The 26,630-nt window shown below is 37.4% G+C and overlaps 1 long non-coding RNA gene across 1 annotated transcript; it reads left to right on the top strand.

Moving 5' to 3' along the window:
- Positions 1-18,569: 18,569 nt before the first annotated feature.
- On the top strand, positions 18,570-26,630 carry LOC123354462. Its single transcript, XR_006574761.1, has 3 exons — positions 18,570-18,621; positions 21,877-21,964; positions 26,054-26,630. It is a non-coding gene; the product is annotated as an uncharacterized LOC123354462 (long non-coding RNA).

Below are 26,630 nucleotides of genomic sequence, written 5' to 3'. Positions count from 1 at the left end.
TCACACGCATCACTGCATATCGTATAAAATAATCTGCTGTGCTTGCATGAGCAGTTGATCTAACAGGATGCAGATTGTTGTACTTCACATAAGAGAGCACAATCAAGTCTTAAAATACTTGGGATATTCAGCTACTAGCTTGCACCCAGGTTCTGCTTTCCAAAGTGATTTTAAAATCCTCCTAATCTTGTATTTCTCATTTTACTTGTTATTGGTTACTGTAGCTATACATTACTATACCATATGTTCTCAGCCGTGTGTGTGTGTGTGTGTGTGTGTAACTTTCTATTGGTGGGGAGGTCCAGTTAGTTGGCCCATATTTGGGTGAGTGATGATGTTGCAACACCATGTGCCAGTTCACAGTACTGCTCATGGGGTCACAATGCTACAACAAACATGCAGGTTAGTGTCTGAGGACCTCCTGGAGGAAGTGAGTCTCGGGGTGGTGGGGCTTGCACAAGGGCAGCGTGAGTATCTTTTCAGCTATTGTGTGGGGGTGGCCTCCCAGGTTAAAAACATACAAAAATGTTGAGTGGGTGTGTGATTGAAAAATAATTGAGGACCTCTATAAACAGGGCCGGCTCTAGACCCTAGCGCGGCAAGCACGCGCATGGGGCGGCCCTTTCCCGGGGGGGCGGCAGGCTGGGCCGGCGGACCTGCCGCAGTGATGCCTGCGGGAGGTCCACCGGAGCCCCGGGACGACTGGACCTGCCGCAGGCATGACTGCGGAGGGGGCGCTCGTCCCGCGGCTCGGCTGGACCTCCCGCAGGCATGACTGCGGCAGCTCAAGCGGAGCCGCCGGACCTGCGAACCGTCCGCAACTGCGGGAGGTCCAGCCGAGCCGCGCGACCAGCGGACCCTCCGCAGTCATGCCCGCGGGAGGTCCGCTGCTCCCGCGGCTCCGGGGCGCCTCCCGGGCATGACTGCTTGGGCGGCCAAAAACGTAGAGCCGGCCCTGTCTATAAACACTTTGAAAATGACTTCTAACATCACGTTGGCTTCTGTGTTTATGAAAATAAAATGGACTGATATTTGAAACACAAATCTTTAGTATTTTATAAATGTGGGGTGTGAAAAATTGACCATATACTTATGAGCCAAAGGCTGTTGGGAAGTTGATGTTTGTTTAAAAGGTACATACAGTATATAAAAACATTAAAAATATATATATAAAATGATAGATATTTTGACTATTCTCACTCTGTACAACATCTAAAAGAGAAGTGGGTGGGGTGTGATAGAACTAACAAAACTTGTGCCTGTTATTGTCCAGAGCACTTGACTGATGCTGTATCCTGCTCCTCTGTTAGTCTCAAACTTAGACAATCTAAAGACAGACTCTTGCTTTGTGTATAGAATGTGCAGCACAAATGAGTTTGGATCCTTATTGGAGCCTTTAGATGCTATTGCAAATAGATAATCATGAAAATCTTAATAGTACCGGGATTTCTACTGGACTGTTGCCATGCATTCTGCTAATAAATTTGAAGACCCAACCCTTGTGGTTACTGGAGAAAAGTTAATTTTTGTCTCCCCCTCACCCCTTTTTCCCATTCTGCAGTCACCTGACTAATGCATGGGGCAAGACTTTCCATCACTCTACCCCCAGTGCCAGCCCTCTGGGTACTCTGAGACCAGGCCTACACTAGAAGCACGACATCAGCTGCGCTGCTGTAGTGTGTCTGGTGAAGACACAATCTGCTGACGGTAGCACCAATGTGGACAAGCTCATAGATTGCTGTAACCTGCATCGCTCAAGGGGGGGCGGGCGGTGTTATCTTTTTCACACTCCTGAGCAATGTAAGTTAGATCAACTTAAGCAGTAGTGTAGGCCTGTCCTAAGGAACTGTGTGTGCTTTCCCAAGTGGCTGAAGAATGAAACTGACCTGATTGTGGTCAGATAATCTACTTCTCACAGAGATTTCAATAGTTAGTGTAAGTTGACAAGACTGAGTTTTTACTCTGCTGCAGCTTGGCAAAGTTGTTTCAGTATCTGAAGTGGTACTGGGGATGTCTGCAGATTTAGGCCAGGTATATACTAGGAGAGGTTTGCCAGAAAACCAAACTGGCAAATCCTTCCAGTGTAATAAAGGTAATAATTGGAGATATACCAATCTCCTAGAACTGGAAGGGACCTCGAAAGGTCATCGAGTCCAGCCCCCTGCCTTCACTAGCAGGACCAGTTTTTTGCCCCAGATCCCTAAGTGGCCTCCTCAAGGATTGAACTCACAACCCTAAAAGTGCTTTTTCCAGTATAGCTTATATAACTTCTCTGAGTGAAATAATCTATACCAGCAAATATGCAGTGTAGTTGTAGCCACGTCAGTCCCAGGATATTAGAAAGACAGTGTTTGAGATAGCAACAAAGAGTTCTGTGGCACCTTATAGACTAACAGACGTATTGGAGCATAAGCTTTCGTGGGTGAATACCCACTTCATCAGATGCATGTGTTGAGATAATATCTTTCATTGGACCAACTTATGTTGGAGAAAGAGACAAGCTTTCAGGCTCTGCATCTTGTTTCTCTCACTATACCAGCAAAAGCAGTTTTTTGCTGCTATAAAAAATGTTGCCAGAAATGATACCCCAAGCAACATTACTATATTGCCACAATTCTAATGGATACCAAGCCTTAGAAAGCTGGCATTGCTTCAGTTTATATTCAGTTGGCATTCAGAAGGTTACCTTTTATGATCATAAGGGATAGATATTTGATGTTTTTAAAATGAAATCTTAAATTCTCCCAAAGTTTATTGGTTTTCCTACTGCCACTTGCCATGGAAAACTACCTGCTCCTCAGTGGCAGGTAGGCGAGTGGATTTTTCAGGTCTTGTTAATTTGATTTTACTATAACAATTTCCCCCCTTGTGTTACATGCATCATATGTATTCTTTTCCTTCTAGATGATCATGGGAACAGCAATGGCAGTCATGTAAAAATCTTTTTACCGAAGAAGCTGCTTGAATGTCTACCAAAATGTTCAAGTTTACCAAAAGAGAGGCACCGCTGGAACACTAATGAGGTAACTAATTTTTTTTCTTTTAATAGCACTTTTCTTGGTGCTTATTGTCTGTTTTCTTGTTCAAGAAAACTCAGAAAATATTGTAGGTGAAATTGTTAATATGGAAACCCATGACCTTTGGTATCTAACAGAAGCTGACTCACTTTCTGAGAAGCTTGTGTTATTTAATGAGCTTTGAACTGTGCTTGTTTCAAAAAGACAGAATGAGCATGCTGACTAATTTGGTAGGAGTCTGTTCTGTTTGTATACGTTGCAGTGTTTCTCAAAGGTGTAGTTAAACTCTACATGTGTCTGATTTAAATGTTCTTACTGTTGTCAGGACTTAATGAAGATATGGCTTTGGTACTGTACTAAACAGTATTGTTTTGAAAATGTGAAATTACTGTTAAAATGGATAATGATAGACTTCCTAGCAGTAAAGCAATACTTATTCCTCCTTGCAAAATGGATTTGAGACTTAGCTAGCTTAGCAACTACTGAGAAACCCTTGTTAAGAGCAGAGGATGCAACTAATAAAGTATTTCAGACCTGCAGTCCAGTTCTAAAAAGAAAGCAGGAGGTGATTCTCTGGCTGTGCCTGTGTAACTCTTGTTAACCATAACAGGATTTTTGTGGTTGTTGTCAAGACAAGAAATGTACTCATTCCATTAATATTCAGTTGTTTAGGGGTACAAATTAAAACTTAAAATGCAGTCTGTTTGTGTGTAAACCATGGCCTGTTGAGTCTCTTAGGCAGTAAGGGTGCAAGTTATATCTTAGTACCCTCAATATAATATTAGATATGAATTGGCTATTCACATAATACCTGTCTTATTTATGGGAAGTCGTTTTATAAGATGTAGCAAGTTGTGGGGGGAGGGGGGGAGAATATTTTAGTGGATACCATAATTAAATTTTTTCTATCACTGTAATCAATTATTTGTATCAGACTTCAAAAGGTTTTAACTGAAAATGTACCAACAGAATGTACATGACAGCAGGTGGTCACTCAAGCACAAAAACAAAAATCTTAATTTGTTAAAATCTGTTTAGCAAAGTTGCAAACGTTATCACTTTTTGTCTCAAATCTAAATTTGATCTTGCAAATTGTAATTTACAAAATATTGTAATGAAATTAATTAGGTCAGGGTTTTTATTTTTTAATTGCCATCAAAAATTAAAAAATTTCTAGAGCAGTGCTCAGTATCATGCTTATATGTGTTGTCTCACATGATTTTGGCTGCAATTTTGCAACTTAGTAATTAGATTTTTCTTTTTTAATTGACTTTCTTCTGTGATAGCATTTATATTTGCAACAAAGCATGAATTAGTAGCAATTCCTATGGTTTTAACAGATGCTGGTTTTAGAGAAATATTTAGGCAAGTACAACTCTTAATATGGCCGGAACAATAGAGCAGTATTTTATCTTGAATGAGCTTGGTGATTTCAGACACTTCTCTGGATGACAAAGCCATTAAAAAGTGTAAACTTGGTTTTTTCGTGTCGCGTCATTCATACAAGAATATCACATAATGCTGTCATTTGTGCACATAAATTGTAAACTTTAATTATATCTCATGCAGATAGCATCTATGGTTATAGGAATCCTGGGTAAAATTACACAGTAGTCAAGTTTGAGGGGGAAATGATTGAGTATGGGGTGAACTATAAGGTGTGTGGAATATGATTTGTCTTTCTGGTGCTCACGAGGTGTAATAGGCTAGGAGAAGAGATTGAGAGTATCGTCTGAATGTGGGGTATATGTCAGTCACTGTTGGAGCTGTGTTCAAATCTTTTAATAGTACTTGTCGTGGTATAATTGATGCAAGTATGTCTTAAACTATTTGCCAATAAAATTAATTTTAGCTACAATTACTGTAAGTGATTATGATAATCTTCTCAGCACTACATTGTCTGTGGAGAATCAGTTTAGCTTAGTCTTTTGAATGTGGACCTTGACACTGTCGTACCTTTGTTACCTTTGTAACAATGAGATTCACTGGCAGCAGTCAAGGGACTAATTCTGCCCTTGGATTAAGGCTCGTGGTTTCCATTAATTTCAGTGTATATTGTACTGCTTTCAATTTATCTGTGAACGTATTTAAAGGGTTGACCTTTATGGGTGGTCATAGTGGCCTGGCCTGTGTACCAAGAGAAGAGAATCTTCTGCCTAAATTAAGTTTAGCAGCATTAAATTTTCTTCAGCAGAACACAGTCTTAAATATTGGTGTAGATGCACAAAATTATATACAATGAATAATAAAATCAGTAGGATATGAAAACAAGGAAAGTGGGGATCATGTCCCTTTCTCCATGACTGTGGTTCTTATTCTGAATTAAGTAAACTTTGACATTATTGTATTTCTTGTTTAAGATTAACTGATTCTGTCACCAAACCTTAATTCCATATCATTGTATAAAATTGAGAGAACATTATGAATTGACAAGTACTTGACACAACCAAAGATTACTTCAGTCTATTGTAGATTATCTTCTCCTGACTCTGTAACTGTATTTTTTGTACTCTTGCAAAACTACTTTGGGGATATTTAACTTAATTTTAAAGAGCAAAACACAGTTTCTCAGCTATTTAATGTTCAGTACATAGACAAACGTTTTTTTTTTTAAAACTGGGGTTTTGCAAAAAATGCAATAAGCAGGTAGAGAAATGGGGCATTTAAAAATGCTTAAAATTTTTTATTGAGATTTGATTTCAAATGATTCAGTTTTAACTAAAATGATGGAAATATTTTTGCTTATCAAAATCTCATCTATTTTTAAATCAACTTCATGGTGTTTTTATATTTCATGCTGAAGAAAGTGTTCCTTGTAAATTCTATTTTTTTACTAGAGATTGTGAAATCATCAGTTTAGCCAACCCATTTAATTATGGTTTTACATTTTTGAGATACTGAGACACTGTATATACATTGTTGTTTGGGATGGTGAAAGTGGGATTTCATATGAATTCTCAGTTAAGCCCAACATAATAACTATTTTTTAGAAAATGATTGAAACTGGATTTGAATAAGTGTTTTTGACTATTAATATTTGTGAAGTAGAATTTCTGTTCCTCTTGTTTTTACTATACAAAGAGGCAATGTTTTCCCCTTCAAACTGATGTTTTTGTAGATAGCTTCAGTTTTAATTGTGGAGGAACTATTTTCCCATTATAAGGCCAATTTTTTCATACAATAAAATCCTGAAACGTCACACATTGTGTCATCCTTTGATAACTTTTTCAAGAAGTCTGGAAGAAATCAGAAAAGGAGGTTTAACGTTGTGATGGTCTGAAATTTTACCTGAAGTTCTGTTTTGGAGTATATTTATTTCCAAAATGGTTGGCCTAGAAACTCCTCCTCTTTCCACAGGAACAGCAGCACTCAGGAGATGCTCCCAGGACTATGGAACTCTGAGCACCAGTTCTCACACCAGCTCAGGGCAGTTTTCTGAATTGTTGTTATGGTTACCACATTTGTCAGTGTGACACGTTGCATCCCATGAGGCTTTGTATGTGTGACATAACTGGAATATGTGTTATGCTACATATGCCATGTAACATCTCTGCAAAGGTTATGATCTACTGAATATATTCATCCTGTTTATACGCATGTGTCATTTTTGTGCTCGAAGTTATGAATATTGGCTTTATACTTGTTTAATTTTAAAAAGCCTCAGTGAAGCAGTTGGTCAGCTTTCTGAGAAAAGACTGTTCTCAGTAAGTGCCCAGTCAAGAAGCCCTTGAGCCAACAATTGACTTGGAGACGCCAATCCACATCTGAGCTTTCCCAGGAATGTTGTTTGGCTGATAAGGAACTCAGTCATGCATGGACATGTGACTTGCCTATGTGACTCCAATACTCCATTTGGTAGCTGGATTCTACATAGGGGGAGGAAGGGGTGTCCACCCACAAGAGAGAGTCTATTTAAACCCCTGGGAAACTCCTCTATTTTGTTTTCAGCTGGCTCAAGAGAGAGCCTCTCCACCCCAAATATTTCAGTTGGCCCAGAGGACTTTTAAGGTGACACCATTTGAAAGAATAGATTTTTGTTTCCTTGATAGATGGATAGATGTAGTTATGATACGTAACACCATTTTTCTTCATCAACATACTCAATTCAGAATTCTTTTGCTGTTCTTTTAATGCATTAGTCAGCTTAAAATGGATATGAATTAGTGTAAAACTTAAACTGTGGTTATATTTTGAGCATTTATTTATGTATAGAAAGTGAGAGAGAATTATTGAACTCTTAAAACCAGGTAATCTGGGAGAGAATATCTTCAAAGTGCACTAAGAGTATTCTGGTATTCCTGTAATGTTTGAAAAGCATAAAGGCAACTTTTGGGTTTTTTTTTCTTTTTTTGGCCTCTAAGAAGTTACTAAAAATGGTTGCCTGTTTAAATTGTGAGTTTTCTGGGACGAAGACCATTTTGTTCTGTTTCTAATTTGAAATTCCTAGGGTACTTCCTGACCCTGAAAAATAAGAGTACTCGTGACCACCTATTCCGCATAACCAGCTGTTAAAGCCGAAATCCTGTGAATGCTGGTCCAGTGTTGGATTAGTCAGCTTTCAGTTGCTTATTTTGTAGGTCTTTCTGGATTTAGTGTCTTGTGTTTTGTAATATTTCGTTATATTAGTCAAATTGCCTGTTGCTACATAATTTGCCAAGAGATTTTAAATGCTTTTAAGCTACCTTTTCTAGTTCACAATAAATATATAGGTATGGAAAATCCATATAAAAGTTGTTGTTTGGGGAATTGGGAGAAAAAAGAAAGCCCTGATTAATATGCATCAGACTAAACACAGATCTAACATAGACTTGATATTTGTAATGTCCGTGTTTTAATAAACAAAAATACATGTAGGCCGACTCTCACTGAACCTTAGCTATAACCACAGTGCTACATATAACTACTTTCAGAGTTAGGTACTAGTCAAGATGAGTGGGAGCGACCGAATCTATCCCATTATAACTTAAAATTCATAATAATCTTGTGGTAGGCAGTATTCTTAAATGGGATTTAGTCAAGATGTTGAAACACTGACAAAACAAAAGTATGCTTCAGATATGAAGTATTTTTTGCCGTCTTTGATATAACTCAATTATGCCTTTTAACTCAAATTTAATGAAAAGCATGAAGTAACTCAGATTGTTCCTTATGTGTAGTTTGTTGAAACAGCAAGTTGGCTAGTGTTATAAAACCTTTTACATAGTTGTACAACAGCCAGTACTTACAGGGCTGGAGTATTTTGACTACACAAACTAAATCAGCTCTGTAATCTCCGGAGAACAATGAGAATATTTCTTTGACTAATTGCTTACTGCCTATGCAGTAAAGGCATATAAAATGGCATTTGACAACATCCAAGATATATTAAGGATAACTTAACATTGTATTCAATCTAGTCTTATGGTTTTTAAAGTTTGGTTTATCATGTAAAGTTAGTACTGCCACACGATTACAAAAATTAATCACGAAATTAAAAAAAAAAGATGAATTGCCGATTTAATCGCACTAAACAATAATACATTACCCTTTAAATCTTTTTGGATGTTTTCTACATTTTCAAGTATATTGATTTGAATTACAACACAGAATATAAAGTGTACAGTGCTCAGTTTATATTTTTGATTACAAATATTTGCACTGTGTAAAAGAGAAACAAAAGGAATAGTATTTTTCAATTCCCCTCATACAAGTACTGTAGTGTAATCTTTGTCATAAAAGTGCAACTTACAAATGTAGAAATTATTTTTTTACATAACTGCATTAAAAAATAAAGCAATGTAAAACTTCAGAGCCTACAAGCCCATGCAGTCTTCCTTCTTGTTCAGCCAGTTGCTAAGGGCTTGGCTACACTTGAAAGTTGCAGCGCTGGGAGTTACAGCGCTGGTCGTGCAGCTGTGCAGGAACAGCGCTGGTGTGTGGCCACACTCACAGCTACCAGCGCTGGTGTGTGGCCACATTTGCAGCATTTGCAGCGCTGTTGGGAGTGATGCATTATGGGCAGCTATCCCAGGGTTCAAGTGGCAGCAACGTGCTTTTCAAAAGAGGGGGGTGGAGTGGGGTCTAGTGTGACAGGGAGCGGGGGGAGGGGGGGGAGAGAGAGAGTGGACTTTTGGAGCCAACACTGTGTGTTAGCTTCCTGCCTTGAAAAATCAGAAAATGTTTCCAACCCCTTAGTCTTAACTCTTAGTTGCAAACAGCCTGCATCCAACACGACTCCCCGCTGTTTCACTCACTCCCTGCCAGCCTCTCATTTGATTGTTTACAGACAGGTACAGTTTGATCACAGCAAACAGGAGCTCTGTTTGTTTTTTAGATAAGCAGCACCGGTGGAGCTCCGAGTTCACAACAAAACAAAGAGAGGCTGCATAACAAAACAAAGAGAGTAATTTAGTTAAAAGCATTCTGGGATATCTCCTAATACCCTGGAGGCCAATTAAAGCGCTGGTGTGTGGCCACACTTGACGAGCAGTGCTGGATCACCAGTACTGCACTCGTTATACCCCAACCAGACCAGGTGTACAGCCAGCGCTGCAGCCAGGGAGTTGCAGCGCTGGATGTGCCTTGCAGGTGTGGACAGTTACTAATTGCAGCGCTGGAAAGCCTCCACCAGCGCTGCAACTTTCAAGTGTAGCCAAGCCCTAAGACAAACAAGTTTGTTTACATTCACAGGAGATAATGCTGCCCGTTTCTTATTTAGAGTGTCACCTGAAAGTGAGAACAGGCATTTGAATGGCACTGTTGTAGCCAGCATTGCAAGGTATTTACGTGCCAAATATGCTAAACATTTGTATGTCCCTTCATGCTTCATCAGCATGGGAGCATATCCTCTGGAATGGTGACAAAGCATGAAGGGGCATACGAATGTTTAGCATAACTGACATCAATATATTTGAAAATGTAGAAAAACATCCAAAATATTTATAATAAATTTAAATGGGTATTCTATTGTTTAACGGTGCAATTAAAACTGCGATTAATTGCGATTAAATTTTTAATTGAGTTAATTTGTTTGAGTTAATTGCTTGAGTTAACTGCATTAATTGACAGCCCTGTGTAAAGTATTCCAAACTCTAACTTCTTATTGAATCAAGTAATCTACTGAGGTCCAATGTAGCATTACGAGGAAGAAGTGGCTTCTAAAATATCAGTACCCAAGGGTGCTGTGCCTCTTGGCATGTAGAGTGTCTTCCTGTCTCTTCCTAGCAGAGCTCATTAGGTTGACAGAAGCTGGGGATACCTGCTGTTAATCACAGAAACAACTCTCTTGAAGCTGTCTTCGTAGTTGAATGCACCACAGAGAGATTTATCTTCTTCAAGAGACATCAGAGCCATAGACTGGCCATGTGTTCAAGAAACAGTGATATTTACAAGTACATATGTGCATCTTTCTTCAAGTAATACCAAAGACACTGTGCTATAAACTCCTGAATTTTTTGAATGCCAAACTAATTTGACTGTAGAGAATACTAATTTTTCCCCCTATTCCCCCATAGAAATAGATTCCCTCAATTTCCTAACAAAATCCAGCAGTACCTCTCATATTTAACCTTTTCCTTCCTGCATGGTAAAGAACCTCAGCTTATGTCCAGTCTTTTCATCCCAGTGTTCAGGTGCTTCATGAATTACCACAACTCTGAAGATGATCTGGAGAAAGGGGTAAAAAGTGAGGTGGCAAAGTTTGCAGATGATACTAAACTGCAAATAAAAGCATTAATAACTGATGTTTTATAATGCTGTCTTTGAAGTAAGGATTTTATAGGAAATTTTTCTTATCCTCCCCTTTATTAGCATATGACCATGATGATAATTGTGTAGTGAAATTACTTTGACAACAGATTGTTTTTGTAGTTGTGTGCAGCTAAGATATTGGAATCATGTGACCAAATTGAGCATTATTTAGAAACTACCTTGTCTTAGATACTGTAATCCCCCCAGTTCTTGAGCAATGAAATTACCTTTTGTGCACTTATCACTGTACTTAAAAGTATTTGCTCTCGTTATTTTGCATTGGATACAGAGTTCACAACAAAGAATGGAATGTCTAAGGTTCAGTGATATTTTGTTCTTTTAGAACAATAAAAAAAACCATATTGAGGCTGAGTGCTCTGCCAATTTAAAATTGCAAAATCAATTATAAATTTGCCAGTTCACCCTTTCTACAGCTAGCATCTCTAAGGATGAATAACACCTTAGCACTATATCCAGTACTTCTGACTCTCCTATCTCACCTCAAAGGAAAGGCAAAACACATGGATCATTGCAGCATACCCTAAAAATCAGCAAATCTGTTTTTTTTCCGGATAGGACAGGATGACATTTTACAACTGAAGAACCCCAATAAAATGTACAGAAAAAAATTAATCTCTTTTGTGATATGCTACGGTCAATTAACAGGCTTAGTTTACTAGTAATATGTGAGCAAGATACCTCTGAAATATAGGGTGTTGGTTTTTTTAACTGTTACACAGTAAATGTTTCTCATTGGTCTAATAGTCTTTAAAAGTTTTCTCCTACTGGTAAAAATGGAAAAGATGAGGTTTAGCAATGTCAAAGGGCAGGCCTCAAAAGAGAGAGGTTACAAATAATTCAGTCAGTTATCTGAAATAGGAAATTCTCTTTATATACAACACACAGGCTAAAAAATTAAATGACAATATAATACATTAGAATTACGCCGCTTCCTAAACTGGTTGACATCACCAGTTTTATTCACAAAATGAGAATCATTTTCCTGTACTTTGCTTCCTTGACAACAGTTTTTAAGATGCTAAAGGATAGTAGCACCTTCCAATTAATGAAAGTGTATAGAAATGTTTTCTTTCCAAAAGTTAATTTTAAATGGAATTGATATCCAGATTTGTGAGAGAGTATTCATTTGGCCTTTCTTTTGTATTAGATGTTTCTCTTATGAAAGTGTAGTTACTAACATACATTGAGATGCTATTGTACATGATTTACCAAGTAGTTAATCCACTTTCTGAATAAATTGATAAAGCTGACATATGTACAAGAGTTTTTGGGCAAAAGAATGATGTTCCACCAAAATAGCTATCTTAAAAAAAAAAAAAAAAAAAAAAAAGAGGGGGGGGGTTTCATTACCATTTTGTAAATGCATGAAGAACTTGTTTTGCTAAAATTCAGCTAAAATGCTTGAACACTAAATGAAAAACTCTGGCTCTTTGAACTCTTTCTGTAGCAGTCTGAGGGTATGTCTGTACTACCCGTTGGATCAGCAGGCAGCAGGGATCGATTTATCGTGTCTAGTCTAGACGCGATAAATCGACCCCCGAGCGTTCTCCCGTCGACTCCTGTACTCCAACACCATGAGAGGCGCAGGCAGAGTCGACGGGAGAGCAGCAGCAGTCAACTCACTGCAGTGAAGACACCATGATGAGTTGGTCTAAGTATGTCTACTTCAGAAGTTGTGTAACTTAGATTTCCTCCCCAAGTGTAGACAAGGCCTGAGAATAAAGCTTCCTACATCAGTAGGTATTACTGAGTCCTGGAGGTGCTAAAAATTTAGCCCATTCCTTCAAATTTACCCATATGTAGTTCCATTGGTTTTAATGGGATTAGAAAATTGCAAAAAAAGAATTACTTGGACGATAATGTTTTGCAGTATTTGGCCCTTACTCTATTTGTCTCTTGAATTCTTTCACAACTATAAAAAGTTAATTTGCAGAGGTACATTATATGCTCCTTTTATATTTAAAATGAATGAATCTGCAGACTTGGAGTTGGAAAGAATAAATTGCTGTCCTTGTTCTAATATGCAGGATTATAAATAACTCATTGATTATTTATGTTTCATTGTGATGACATCTGATCAGTGCCAAGTTAATAGTGTTTAGTCTCTTTAAAGGGAGACAGGTTAAAAATCAGTTTTAAAAAATTTCTCCAAAGGTAATTTTCATGCATTTGAAACTTAAATCTGAAACTTGCAAATAGCTATTTTCATGCAAATGAAGTGGTATTGGCGGTGCATGGTATTTGTCAATTCTGTGTACCAGCTAGATGATGATGATGTACACTTTCTGCCATTCATTTTACAAAGGAGTATAGTGTCTGATGGAGATATATAGCTGCTGTTTCTTCAGATGTGAATGTGTATTCTTGAAAGGATTGTCAGCATTAATGAAAACATTTCAGTCTGCCAGTTTCCTGGTTTTAGTTACCATTATAACTTATACTCATATTACATAAATTACTCCCTTTTCCCCTGGGCATGAGACTTGGTCCTTACAAGACAACTGTTTCTATCTCAAAGGCTCCTGTTCACCTCTAATCCAGCAGTCTTTTTAACCAGCTTCCTGGTAGTTTACATTAAATATCAGATTCCAATCTTCCACCAACCTGAATTAGGCTCCTGTGGTCCAGGAGTTCCTTTCCCTTTGATAACCTCCTCTGCTGTCTGTCTGCTCCTTGGCTAGCTTTTATATCACTGCAAGATTGAAAGCTGGCTTGTAGCCAGCCAGTGGGAGCTTTAATTCTTGCAGTAGCCTTCTTTAAGGCTTCTCCTCCTTTAAGGAATACATTGTTGTTGTCATTTGTTTGTTGTTTTTCAAAGGGAGACCGAAACCTTATATATTGTTAAGATGGCTATGTATCAGCAAGAGCTGAAGAGACGGTACAGCCTATAGAAGGAGACTTTCTTTCCAAAAGATTAGGAAGATATATATCTTTTTGTTATCATGACCATAACCTCATATAAAAATATCAACAGTGAAAAAATTGAAGGTTCATTAATAGGAAGTTGTGCGTGGGCAGAGCAACCTTCCTTATTTGTAATTCAGAGCTTATATAGCTCTGGACACACACCTGAATCCCCAGGACAAGAGTCAGGCTTTGCGCAACAAAATCTCTGTTACCATCTCTTTTGTTACATATGGATGTCATTCAGTATCTTAGGAGTTGATAGTCATGAACACTGTCTGTAGAAGTCAGTTCTGTCTCTGCACTTGGAAGACAATGTTCAGGGAAAACAGCTAGTATTGGGGAAAGAAGTCACTTTGCAAAGTGCCAGAAACTTTGAAAACCCACAGAATCATCATCAACATTAATGTCAACAGAACAGGATGTTGTGACTTGAGGGTGTAGACCTGGCTTGACATGAGTCACTGGGCTTGGGGGAGGCCTCATTTCTTGAGAGACCAGATTAAGGAGGTAAGTAGATCAGCAGCCTGGAAACAATGTCTGTGCTAACTAAGGTAGGTAAATGCCCCAGTAAGCTAAGAGTCAGAATATCTCAACTAGCTAAGATAAGTGGGAACACCAAGGGAACCTTTTATAATGGACAAAATAGCAATGAACAAATAAGACTGGAACATAATATGAGGTAAAGAGTAAGGCTCTGTCTACACTACGCAGATTTTAGTGACATGGCTGTGCTGCTACAGCCGTGCTGCTAAAAGGCGCACAGTGTAGCCACCGGTTTCAGAGTGGTAGCCATGTTAGTCTGTATTAGCAAAAAGAACGAGGAGTACTTGTGGCACCTTAGAGTACTATTTGTCCGTTTTGAGAGAACTCTCCTGCCAACAAAAACTTCCATCCCCAACGAGTGGCATTAGCGCTGTCGGCAGGAGAGCACTCCTGCCTACAAAGTGCTGTTCACACCAGCACTTGTCATCGACAATACGTTTGTCTTTCTAAATCATGTATAAACAAATTGTGCTGCATGGGGATTGGTTCCTACGAAGTGATCAGGCCAGTCCCAAAATGTGTAAAGCAATGTGATGTGTAATGTATATAAAGGAAGAGGTTTTTCTCTGTAGCTTTGGATTTGTGTTATACCCTGCCTCCACCCGCTGTGTTTTGAGTCTGATCAACTCAGTGTAGCTTTGCCATAAGCCAAATAAAAATACCTGAGTGTTGAAGTCTGGAGTTGAACTGAGTACTTGGAAAGCCAAGTAGAAAGAGTTCTCCAAGAGAATGCCAACACAGGCCTTTGACTAGAAATCACTATTCTTTTTAACCTTACAGCTAGGGCTGTCAAACGATTAAAAAAATTAATCGTGATTAATCACGCAATTAAACAATAATAGAATACTATTTATTTAAATATTTTTGGATGTAGTGCAATCTCTTTATCATGAAAGTAGAACTTACAAATGTAGAATTATGTACCAAAAAACTGCAATAAAAATAAAACAATGTAAAACTTTAGAGCCTTCAAGTCCACTCAGTCCTATTTCTTGTTCAACCAGTTGCTCAGACAAACAAGTTTGTTTACATTTGAAGAGATAATGCTGCCTGCTGCTTGTTCACAATGTCACCTGAAAGTGAGAACAGGTGTTCACATGACAGTGTTGCAGCTGGCATCACAAGATGCCATACGCTAAAGATTCATACGTCTCTTCATGCTTCATCCGCCATTATAGAGAACGTGTGTCCATGCTGATGATGGGTTCTGCTCGATAACGGACCGGCGCATGTTCATTTTCATAATCTGAGTCAGATTCCACCAGCAGAAGGCTGATTTTCTTTTTGGGTGGTTTGGGTTCTGTAGCTTCTTTATCGGAGTGTTTCTCTTTTAAGACTTCTGAAAGCATGCTCCACACCTCATACCTCTCAGGTTTTGGAAGGCACTTCAGATTCTTAAACCTTGGGTCGAGTGCTGTAGCTATCTTTAGAAATCTCACGTTAGTACCTTCTTTGCATTTTGTCAAATCTGCAGCGAAAGTGTTTTTAAAATGAACAACATGTGCTGAGTTGTCATCTGAAACTACTGGAATATATGGCAGAATGCAGTAAAACAGAGCATGAGACATACAATTCTCCCCCAAGGAGTTCAGTCAGAAATGCAATGAATGCATTATTTTTTTTAACGAATGTTACCAGCATGGAAGCATGTCCTCTGGAATGGCAGCTGAAGCATGAAGGGGCATAAAATGTTTAGCATATCTGGCACATAAATACCTAGCAATGCTGGCTACAAAAGTGCCATGCGAACGCCTGTTCTCACTTTCTGGTGACATTGTAAATAAAAGGTGGGCAGCATTATCTCCCATAAATGTAAACAAACAAGTTTGTCTTAGTGATTGGCTGAACAAGAAGTAAGACTGAGTGGACTTGTAGACTCTAAAGTTTTACATAGTTTTGTTTTTTGAGTGCAGTTATGTAATAAAGAACCCTACATTTGTAAGTTGCACTTTCATGATAGAGATTGCACTACAGTACTTGTATGAGGTGAACTGAAAAATACTATTTCTTTTATCATGTTTACAGTTCAAATATTTGTAATAAAAATAATATAAAGTGAGCAGTGTGCACTTCGTATTCTGTATTGTAATTGAAATAAATATATTTGAAAATGTAGACAAACATCAAAATATTTAATACATTTCAATTGGTAGTCTATTGTTTAACAGTGCGATTAAAAATGCGATTAATCGCAATGATAGATTATCCCTCTTCTTGCTACACAGACAAGCAAGTCCTAAAAATCATAAAAGGACATACTCTAGAATCCACAAAGATCTCTGAAGGACACATCTCACAGTGAAGTTCTTCAAGCAGTCCCCATATGAGCGCCTCTTAAATAGAGATCAGCTGTTTACTATTACAGTTTCAGTAAATAGAGCTTGTCCCCTACCACGAGAGATTCCAGAGAATTCATTGTTTTCTTTGTGTTACTCAAAAATGGGGCAGAAAAATTTGGGTATCCTGGCTCTGAAATACCAAAGCACATCTGCCAGAGCGTGAAAATACAGAATGGAAACCACCTGGATAGCGACCAGTTGGGGGGCTAGCGTGAACTTTATCTGATGTTTGTAGACCCTAAGACAGCATCTTCACATGTTCTCATCTTTATGTGGCTCAAAAATTTCCTGAGATTTTTCTGAAATTCCAAGTGCTACCAATTTAAGTGTCTGCTCTTTGGTTTGGTAATCCTCCTCCCTCAAAGGTATTTACAAAAGATACGCATAGCCATAATTGTACTCCCAAGCATCCAGCGCAGGCATATGTATCTATTGCTAGATTACATCCTCATCTGGGACTGCACGGATTAGCCACATAAGTGAAGGCATCTGACCAAACCTTGGCAAGCGTTTCCTCTGCAGACAGAAAGGCAGGAAGTTGCTATTAGTCTTGAGTCTCTGAGGATGAATTACACCCTTTTGGAGCCTCTTAGCTTGAGATATCCTAAGGAGGAGACAGGACCAAGATAGTGTCTTACCCGAGGAAACAAGGAATGTAGGAAATCGGTATGAATGAGATTATTCCAGTGGGCAGAGCAGAATACCTTGTGCACTGAGGTCATGCATGTCAGTCTTTGATTCATAAACTGACTGGCTGAGCCAGCAGTCCCAACAACTGTAGAATGACCCTAAACCATTTGTGAAACATTCCTAATTAAATGAAATATCTTTAGTAAATCCTCTTGCATTAGCAGTATATACGAGTTATAAAATCTGTATATAGAGCATATGGATTAAATTAACTTTCAAGCAATATTTGAATGTGATATAATCATACAAGTAGCCAGATATACCAGATAATATAATATACTAGTTGGGTTGCTTGATTTCATCACCTGATAGGCAGAAGTGTCAATTAAATTGCAGAGAAAAAGAAATTGTGGAGGTCCTGTGTGCACAGATTGATGCACCAAAAATATAGAAACATAATTTACAAGTACAAATTCAAATTTTTGTTTAGTTTGTAAAGGAGTCTTACCTCGATTTAAAAAATAAATAAATCACATTTTCAGTGGTATTTTTGTCGTATGTAAAATAGTTAATCTGCACAACAGAAGAAGGTATATAAACTTTGTCCTTATTCATTTGTATGTACATATAGAATAGTTATCTATAATTGGATTTCACGAAAAGTTATGCAACTACAGATCCTCCTGTTCAGCTGTTTTTCCCCTGAGTTGGTTTTATAGTGAGACTTGTACATACTTGGTTAAATATGAATGCTCAGTAGTGACTGAAGCAGTGTGCCCATAGATTCAGAATCTTAATCTAGTCATAGAAAAATATTTATCTAGTGTTATATTGATGTCATGAAAAGCATATACAGAAATGGAATTAGATGCGTTTTATAACAAGGTCATCAGTTGTAAAGTAAGAATGCAGTTTTTAAAGGTAAGCTCTACTGCTCCACAGGTTTGGTCTCTTTGGTGCATATTGCAAAGGAACACCCTGGTCTGACATGATGTGAGTTCTGAATTGAAAGTTAAACATAATTTGGGATGGATAAAATTATAGTTATCAACTAATTGCTCAGAAAACAAGTGTAAATTTTGTGTTTGCTAATCAGGGGAGTGCCATTCCTTATTTTCATTATTTTATAGAGTACAATGAAGAGGTCATTTGAATGTGAGGGTATTTGTTTAATAAAACAATTCTGAACATGCCTGTCTTCTCTAGTATTACTTTCTGGCTCTAGTAATGTTTTTGTCAGTACAGTTTTGTGGGGAGGACTCAGGGTACCATTAAAAGCTATATACCATTATTAAAGTAAGCTGTCCCTAAATGGGTTTATGAATGTAGGCTACAGTTGGGATTTCTCTTCTATACTTTTAATAGTAGCTGTGCTCAATTGTTCAGTTTTAGGAGGATGAGAATTCCAGACGGAGATAGAAGGCAGTAGTAGAGAGGTAAGATTGGCCACACGGTGAAAATTCAAAGATGGAAAATAAAATTTAAGAGTAACATCATAGAATAGATAGCTAAATCACTTGGTATTAAAGAATTCACCCAACTATAGAAATAAAGGGTATTGAGGAGGGAATCCTTTTTCTCACAAAGACCTGTGGAGCTGGAGCTCCTAGAAAAGATGTTGGCTCAGCCCCTTGCCTGATTCTTTTCTTGGTTTTCCATGTCTCTTTACTTTTTCCACCTGTTGCCTGTCCACCCGTATCTTTTATTTACTAAATTGTTCTCTACCTACTCCTCTACATTTTCTTTCCTTCTCCCACATGTCCCCAAAAACTTTCAATCCCTATCATAGACTCATAGAATGTAGAATCATAGAAGATGAGGGTTGGAAGAGACCTCAGGAGGTCATCTAGTCCAACCCCGTGCTCAAAGCAGGACCAATCCCAACTAAATCATCCCAGACAGGGCTTTGTCAAACCAGGCCTTAAAAACCTCTAAGGATGGAGATTCTACCACTTCCCTAGGTAACCCATTCCAGTGATTCACCATCCTCCTAGTGAAATGTTTTTTCCTAATATCCAACCTAGACCTCCTCCACTGCAATTTGAGACATTGCTCCTTGTTCTGTCATCTGCCACCACTGAGAACAACCGAGCTCCATCCTCTTTGGAACCTGCCTTCAGGTAGTTGAAGACTGCTATCAAATCCCCCCTCACTCTTCTCTTCTGCAGACTAAATAAGCCCAGTTCCCCTAGCCTCTCTTCATAGGTCATGTGCCCCAGCCCCCTAATCATTTTCTTTGCCCTCTGCTGGACTCTCTCCAATTTGTCCACATCATTCCTGTAGTGGGGGGGGTCCAAAACTGGACACAATACTCCAGATGTGGCCTCACCAGTGCCGAAGAGAGGGGAATAATCACTTTCCTCTATCTTCTGGCAGTGCTCCTACTAATGCAGCCCAATATGCCATTAGCCTTCTTGGTAGCAAGGGCACACTGCTGACTCATATCCAGCTTCTCGTCCACTGTAATCCCCAGATTCTTTTCTGCAGAACTGCTGCTTAGCCAGTCGGCCCCCCCGCCTGTAGCAGTGCATGGGATTCTTCTGTCTTAAGTTCAGTATTCTGCACTTGTCCTTGCTGAATCTCATCAGATTTCTTTTAGCCCAATCATCCAGTTTGCCTAGGTCACTCTGGACCCTATCCTTACTCTACAGGGTATCTACCTCTCTCCCCAGCTTAGTGTCATCCACAAACTTGCTGAGGGTGCAATCCATCCCATCAAAAGATCTGCCTAAACAGGGCTGTAATTACATACCTTTTTTAATGCCTTTTTTCAACTTTAGTTGTTTCATTTTTCCAAGTACTTGTTTTTTCCCCTTGATATTTTCCTTGTAAAATAGTCACTGTGTGTGAGATTGAAAAGACAGGATTTTGATCACTTGTCAAATTAATAAAAACTGAGGATATTACATTTTGTAAGTGAACCAATTCATCTGCGCTTATATATGCTAGTCCCTTGCAAAAAGAGATTTAAATTGACTTTGTAAATTGACTTTGTTGGAAAACATTTTCCTTGTAAAATGCAGTGCAAAGTACAACTCACATTGCACATTAATGCTGTGTTGAGTGCTGTGCATGTCAGAGGCCCAAGTATATGATGTAATAGTATTTATTACCACTTTTGTCCCTGTGGATCAGCAAGATACTTATTGTAATATTCAAATTAAATTAATGCACGCTAGCAGTTTTCACATACTTCAAAGAATGGGTTTACACATTAAAAATACTGAAATATTAAATACTTTTTTCTTTGATTGTGTTCTCTTTTGCTGGTATATTTTGGGAGTAGTGGTATATTGGTGAAGCGGAATGAAGCCTGAAAATGTTATATTTTATGAAGAACAGAATAGGCTAATGAAAGGGCAGTTTTTTCTGAAGCTATTTTTTTTTCTAGTTAAAATTTTCAAATACTTCTGTGCTAACTCAAAAATCACTTTGAATTTTCTTTAACTTCATTTGTCAGCTGTGTGGGCCAAATAAGAAATGTGGTTTGGCTTTTTCAGTAAGTCTTTTTTTTTTTTTTTTTAAATGTGCTCATTGCCGAGAGCTTTCTCTTTGGCTGAGGCTCAGGCTTCTCCATTCAGGCTTCCCCTTACACTAACCATTATAGAGTTCTGCATGCCAGTAGTCTGATACATCATGTAATTGTATTCTCTTATCAGACATGAAGAAGTGAACCAAAATAAGTCTTCTCCTCTTAACGCTTTGTGAACAGATTACTATGATCAGCAGCAGTTCCTGAGCTGGATCTCCACTTCTATAAGAGGGGCCAGCTGGCAGGGCATTCTCTGGGAGAAGCCCTCACTTTGAAACTCACTTATTTCTCTCTCCCTCTCCCTCCCCACTTCCAGTTTGACTTTCAGGGCATCTGGAAAGTCCCTTCTGTCTTCCCTTATCTGTGAGGGATTGTGAGGACTGGTGGGAGATCGTAAAGATCTAAAATACGTTTTCAGCTGCTGGGTTAAATGTTAGGTATGAGAGGAAGGGGGTTCTTAGTGTAATCTATATGTATAATTAACCGTATGTTTTAAATGTGTCAGGGAGCGCCCAGATCCTTCTTTTTATGGAATAAGTATACAAATCAAAATAAATGTCCAACTAATATTGCTAAGATAGACAAGATAGGTGAGGTAATATCACACTCTTTCTAATAGCAGAACTCAGGATGGAGTGTGCTGCCTTGAAAGATTTCTCCTCTCTATTAACCCAAGACTTCTCAAGCTGCTTTCAAACCTAGTTTTTCTGTATGGCAACATTATATCTTGAGATAATTAATCATTATTTGGGTAACAGCCACCTCCCCTCTGTCTCATTCAACTAAAAGCTGACAAAACATGACTACAAGCGTAATTTGAATCTTTGAGTCAAACCATGAGTTGAAACTAGCATCTTTCAGAAGGGAAAAGCTAGGGCATTAATTCACTCTGCTGTCTAGTCCTATCAGCTATTTTTATACAAGTAAACTGCTGCTGGCTAGGAAACAATTTTTGGTGACATTTTCATGTTATTTCCAAAAATGTACGTGTGTGTGTGTATTAGAAATACATTTATAAAATTTAAATCAGTTAAAAATGCCTAAGGAATGCCTACATGCAAGTTCTTCAAGTTGATGTGCATGTACATTTTCTTGTGGGGAATGATTGATTTTAGAATCTTACTGTATGGAGTGTTTATGTTGAATTTTCTAATTACAGGATATAAAAGCAAGTTCAGGCTAAGCCTACCGGTTATAGTTTGAAAGGAATAGTTTGATCTGGCCTTGTGACTACTGCTTATGACCATGTAGGTAAAATCAGTGCCTTTCGAGGCATTTCAGCCTCTTTCCCTTTTTCTCTTTTTTCTCTTTTTAATATAAAAAAGTGGTGGACTGGGTATTGGGATGAAGCAGAATTGCCATATCAGCTGTCGTCTTTGGCCATGCACGTGAGAAACAGATGTGATTGGTCAGCTGGTTTTGGAGGCACTATCTTGTTGTATTACTAAAAGACAGGACTTGAAAATGTAACTGGACACCTGCTAGGTAGAGAAATATGCCTGTCAGCCATGGCCTGATATGGAGCATGATCGTGCTCAGGAGAGAGAGAAAAAGGGTCACTAGTGAGATTGACAGGCAACACCATCATGACGAGCCTGATGTCCTGTCCTGGCTCTCTGGAGTGGGGAAGATGCTGGGATTCCCAACTGGGCATCATCACTGGACCCTACTTGGGGTTTTGATCACAGATTCCTGCTATCCAGACACAGGTACAAAGGACATTTGAAGCACTTTTCCCCCACCAAAGCTGATAGTGTTATCAAGCATATTTTTTAAATTTAAGTGCGTCTTGTCAATTTCACTGATGCATACAAAGTTGAGAATAGTTGTTGAAAAACAAACTAAACATTGCCTAACGATTTTTTAAATTCAAAAACATTTTGCTTCAAACTTTTCTAAAATAACTTATTTTGAAAATGTTGGAGTGTTTTTTTAACCATTTTTGGTTTTCAGTATCTTGGTTCAGCATTTCCGCTTCTCGTTTTCTGTTTTTTCCATTTTTGTCACTGAAAAAGGAAATGAGGAAAACCAAAAAAGCCCAACAGTGTTTTAGTTTAAAAGATTTTTTTCACCAAATAAGCCTTTTCTCAAAAACAATCTTTTTTTTAAAAATAAGTTTTCCTTCAAAAACATTGATTAACTCCAGTAGTGAATAGCATCTGTGAAACAGACCTTTTGTTAATTTCACTCTGCCCAGAAATTGATGGCTTAGCTTCCCAACTTCAGTATGCCCTAAAGAAAGGTTTTGTTTTGTTTTTTAGATTCCACTTTGAGTAGATTTTTTTCAATCCTTGCTATGATGTAGGTAACATTTTCAAGCGGCCTATGTTCTATTTTCAAAAGTGACCTAGGCACTTAAAGTTCTATTCATATTGAATGGGCAAACTATTTTGATGAACGTTATACGTATATAGAAATTGTAGGATGTAAAGGGGTGGATTTTGGAATTTCTGATCCATATTAGAAACTGACATATTTGAATTTGAATAATCAGTATCTGAACCTGGAAGTTCAGTGAAAAATTATCCTTAAAATTTACACTAACTCATAGCTACCCGAATATATTTTGCACCTTTGAAAACTTATTGCACTTATCTCATTAAGAAATAGTGCCATCTAAATTAGTTTAGAGCAGTGGTTTTCAACCTGTGGTCCACGGACACTTGGGGGTCCATAGACGATGTATAAGATTTCCAAAGGGGTCCACACCTCCATTTGAAATTTTTTAGAGATCCACAAATGGAAAAAGATTGAAAACTACTGATTTAGAGTAGTGGTTCTCAACCGTTCCAGACTGCTGTACCTTAGGAGTCTGATTTGTCTTGTGTACCCCAAGCTTCACCTCACTCAAAACCCACTTGCTTACAAAATCAGACATAAAAATATGAAAGTGTCATTGTACACTATTACTAAGAAATGTCTTACGTTCTCATTTTTACCGTATAATGTACTAACTTCACTAGTGCTTTCTATGTAGCCTATTGTAAAGCTTGTCAAATATCTAGATGAGTTGATGTCCCCCCTGGAGGACCTCTGCATACCCACAAAGGTATGCATACTCCTGGTTGAGAACCACTGCTTAGAGGGTAGCTTTTATGGAGGTCAAGTCTATCCGTTTGTAACTGCTAAACTATTTTCAAGTGAAATACTTGTTTCTTGCTTACTGCTTCAGAACTTCATTTCATTCTCAAGAAGATGGATTGGCTTAAAATCTTTCAGTTTAAAATAAATGCTGATTAATCAACGATTTCTTGTTAAATGGCAAGTGAATCAAATAACAAATATACCAATTATCATTTTAAATTGTGTATACATTGCTTCACAAAAATATCCATAGCAGACTGTTCATTGTGATGTTAACTGCCCCCCTTCTTAAAATTTTATCATATAAATTTAATTTATACTTTTTGTTTGGAATCTGTGAGCAACTGGGGAATGTTACATATCCAAATACATTTAATCATAGTACTTCATCTGAAGTGTTCATTTTTTTTCTCACAATGATAGCACATCTACTGAGATGAGTCAGGAATTTTATCATGCTTATGCTACTTACCTGGGTTTTTACCTCACTGCAAAGACTAGAACGCAATAAATAACATTGCCTCTAAAGGATTATATGGCTTATACTGGCATTGTGATGGGGTATTGATTCTTTCTATAACGTTTAAAATTGCTTGTATGCCTTGTAGTAGTGAATACATATATGATAGATTCAGTATGAGATGAGCATTCCAGTAGAAATGAAATAGTGGTTTACATTCCCATTTCAAGAGCTATGCAAAAACAAAAATAAAAAAAAATCCACCTCTTGTTTCTCAGAAATGGAGCCTTAAGCTACCAACCGATTTGTTTCCAATGCATGAAACGGCAAGTTACTTTATTAAAGCCTAGTTTGAGGAAAGCATCAGTTTTACTGTCATAGAGTTTTTCTTCATTGGTTGCTTTAAGCTAGCAGGATCTCCTTTTGTGCCCTTCTCATAAGATACATTTTGGCCTTGATCTGTTTTAATGTACAAATAGTTCAGGATTATATTTTAACAAGAGAAAATCAAATGTGAATTGAAACAGAGGGTTTATATAGAATTAACTTTAACATGGAAAATTGGAAGAGAGGTGGTTAAATTTTGATCATGAAGGAGTTTATTTGAAACTATTTAGTTATAACCCAATGAGTTAGGGATTACCGGTACTTTAGCACCAGATTTAGCCAGTTGGTACTAATGTGAACAGTATGATAGTAATCTAGAATTTGACACTTTCTCCAGCTGATTTTTCACTATGGTAAGAGAACTCATGTTTAATAACACATTTTTGTGGCACAATTAAAGAGAGAATTAAATAATTGCTGTAGAACATTAACTTTAAACTGAATTGTTTTGTATCATTAGTGGTCAGTTGTCCCTAGCTTGTTTTAGCTAAAATTATATGTAAATTTTGGTTGGATTTCTTGACCTAGATTTGTTCCAAATTTAAAATTATTTATCTCAAAGAAGTGAAAACCTCTTGAAACTTCTTATTGTAGGAAATGAAAAAAATATAGTGGAAGAAAAACATGAATATAATCCTGTAAAGTTGCTGTTTTGCTTTTAAGGCATGTTGTAAACTTATCATTTCTGCATAATTTCAGTAAGAGAATTGACTAAGTTACTGCTTGTTGCTTGAGAGTGCATACCAAAGGTTCTTTATAGCTTCCATGTAATTGAAATTCTAGTGGGAAAGGATTTTGTGTTGCAAATCACATTTAAAGGACTATTTTATTGTAGTGTTAACTGATACATTATGATTTTAGTATTTCTTGTATTTGTGTCAATAACTACATTATTTCTGTATTTATGCTGAACAGAGAAAACTCTAAAAATAAGGGAATAATTTTTACACTGAAAATGGATTTTAAACATACTTGTATCAAAACCCATTTGACAGTTATCTGTTTTTAAATAATGGGTTCCCTGATCAACATTGTTATGAGTATGATTATAATTGCTACGTTCTTTGACTTTGTGTCATAGATTAAACAGTGGGATTATAAATTGGCCTACCTGTGTTGCTTTAGTTTTCCTGACTTTTAATAAGAACATTTTGTAAGTTTAGGAGAAAAACCTTCTTAAATATTTCTTTGAATGGAAAGATTTGTATATAAGCCACTTTAGGCAGGGAAAAAAGGCAGTGGCATTAGAGTAAAAATTGAGCTTAATAGCAACGTAAAGGTTACTACACATTCAAACATCACATGGTTTACTGTATTCAGTTTGGAAAGAGGCTATTTTCAATAACTTTGATTTGATTCCATGAAAGGTATTAGTTTTACTTACTGTAGCTCCTTTGTTTTGCAGAGATCTTGATGCAGACGTCCTTTTGGATTTCTTTTTAATAATGTGTGACCCTTCACCTTTGATCCCTTGACCTGCATTACCTTGGTAACCATTTCATTTTTAATTTAATTTCATTTTTTAATTTTTGTGTGCAAGCTGTAACATTTCATCATCTTAAATTGTAACTTTCTTTGACTTCCCCAAATATATAAATGTTCATTTTATCTATAAAGTTATATAATGCTGGGTTCATTTTTGTATTAAAATTCATTTCAGTTGTAAAAATAAAGTGTAAAAATCTCATTTTCTTTTTCTTTAAGTTTAACAGTGTGCATGTTTTTTGTATAGTGCATTACTTTTTCTACCCATGTCCTTAGAAAACTTAAAACTTACTTATTATTTGTTGTTTTTGCACTTCTTAAATGTTAACTTGCATTTCCTCAGTAGTTATCAGTATCAGTAGGAATTTCTCTGCATTTTGTCTGCTGTTTTCTTTCTATCCTACTCACATTTTAATAGTTTAAAATGCCATTGTGAGAACATTTAAAATATTATTTTAATGAACATAAAATAATAAAAAATTATACCATTTTTAATA

Source organism: Mauremys mutica, chromosome 21 (genome assembly GCF_020497125.1).
Source record: "Mauremys mutica isolate MM-2020 ecotype Southern chromosome 21, ASM2049712v1, whole genome shotgun sequence".
Classification (NCBI taxonomy): Eukaryota; Metazoa; Chordata; order Testudines; family Geoemydidae; genus Mauremys; species Mauremys mutica.
Note: the sequence above shows the minus strand (reverse complement) of the source record. Positions and strands in the feature narration are given on the sequence as shown.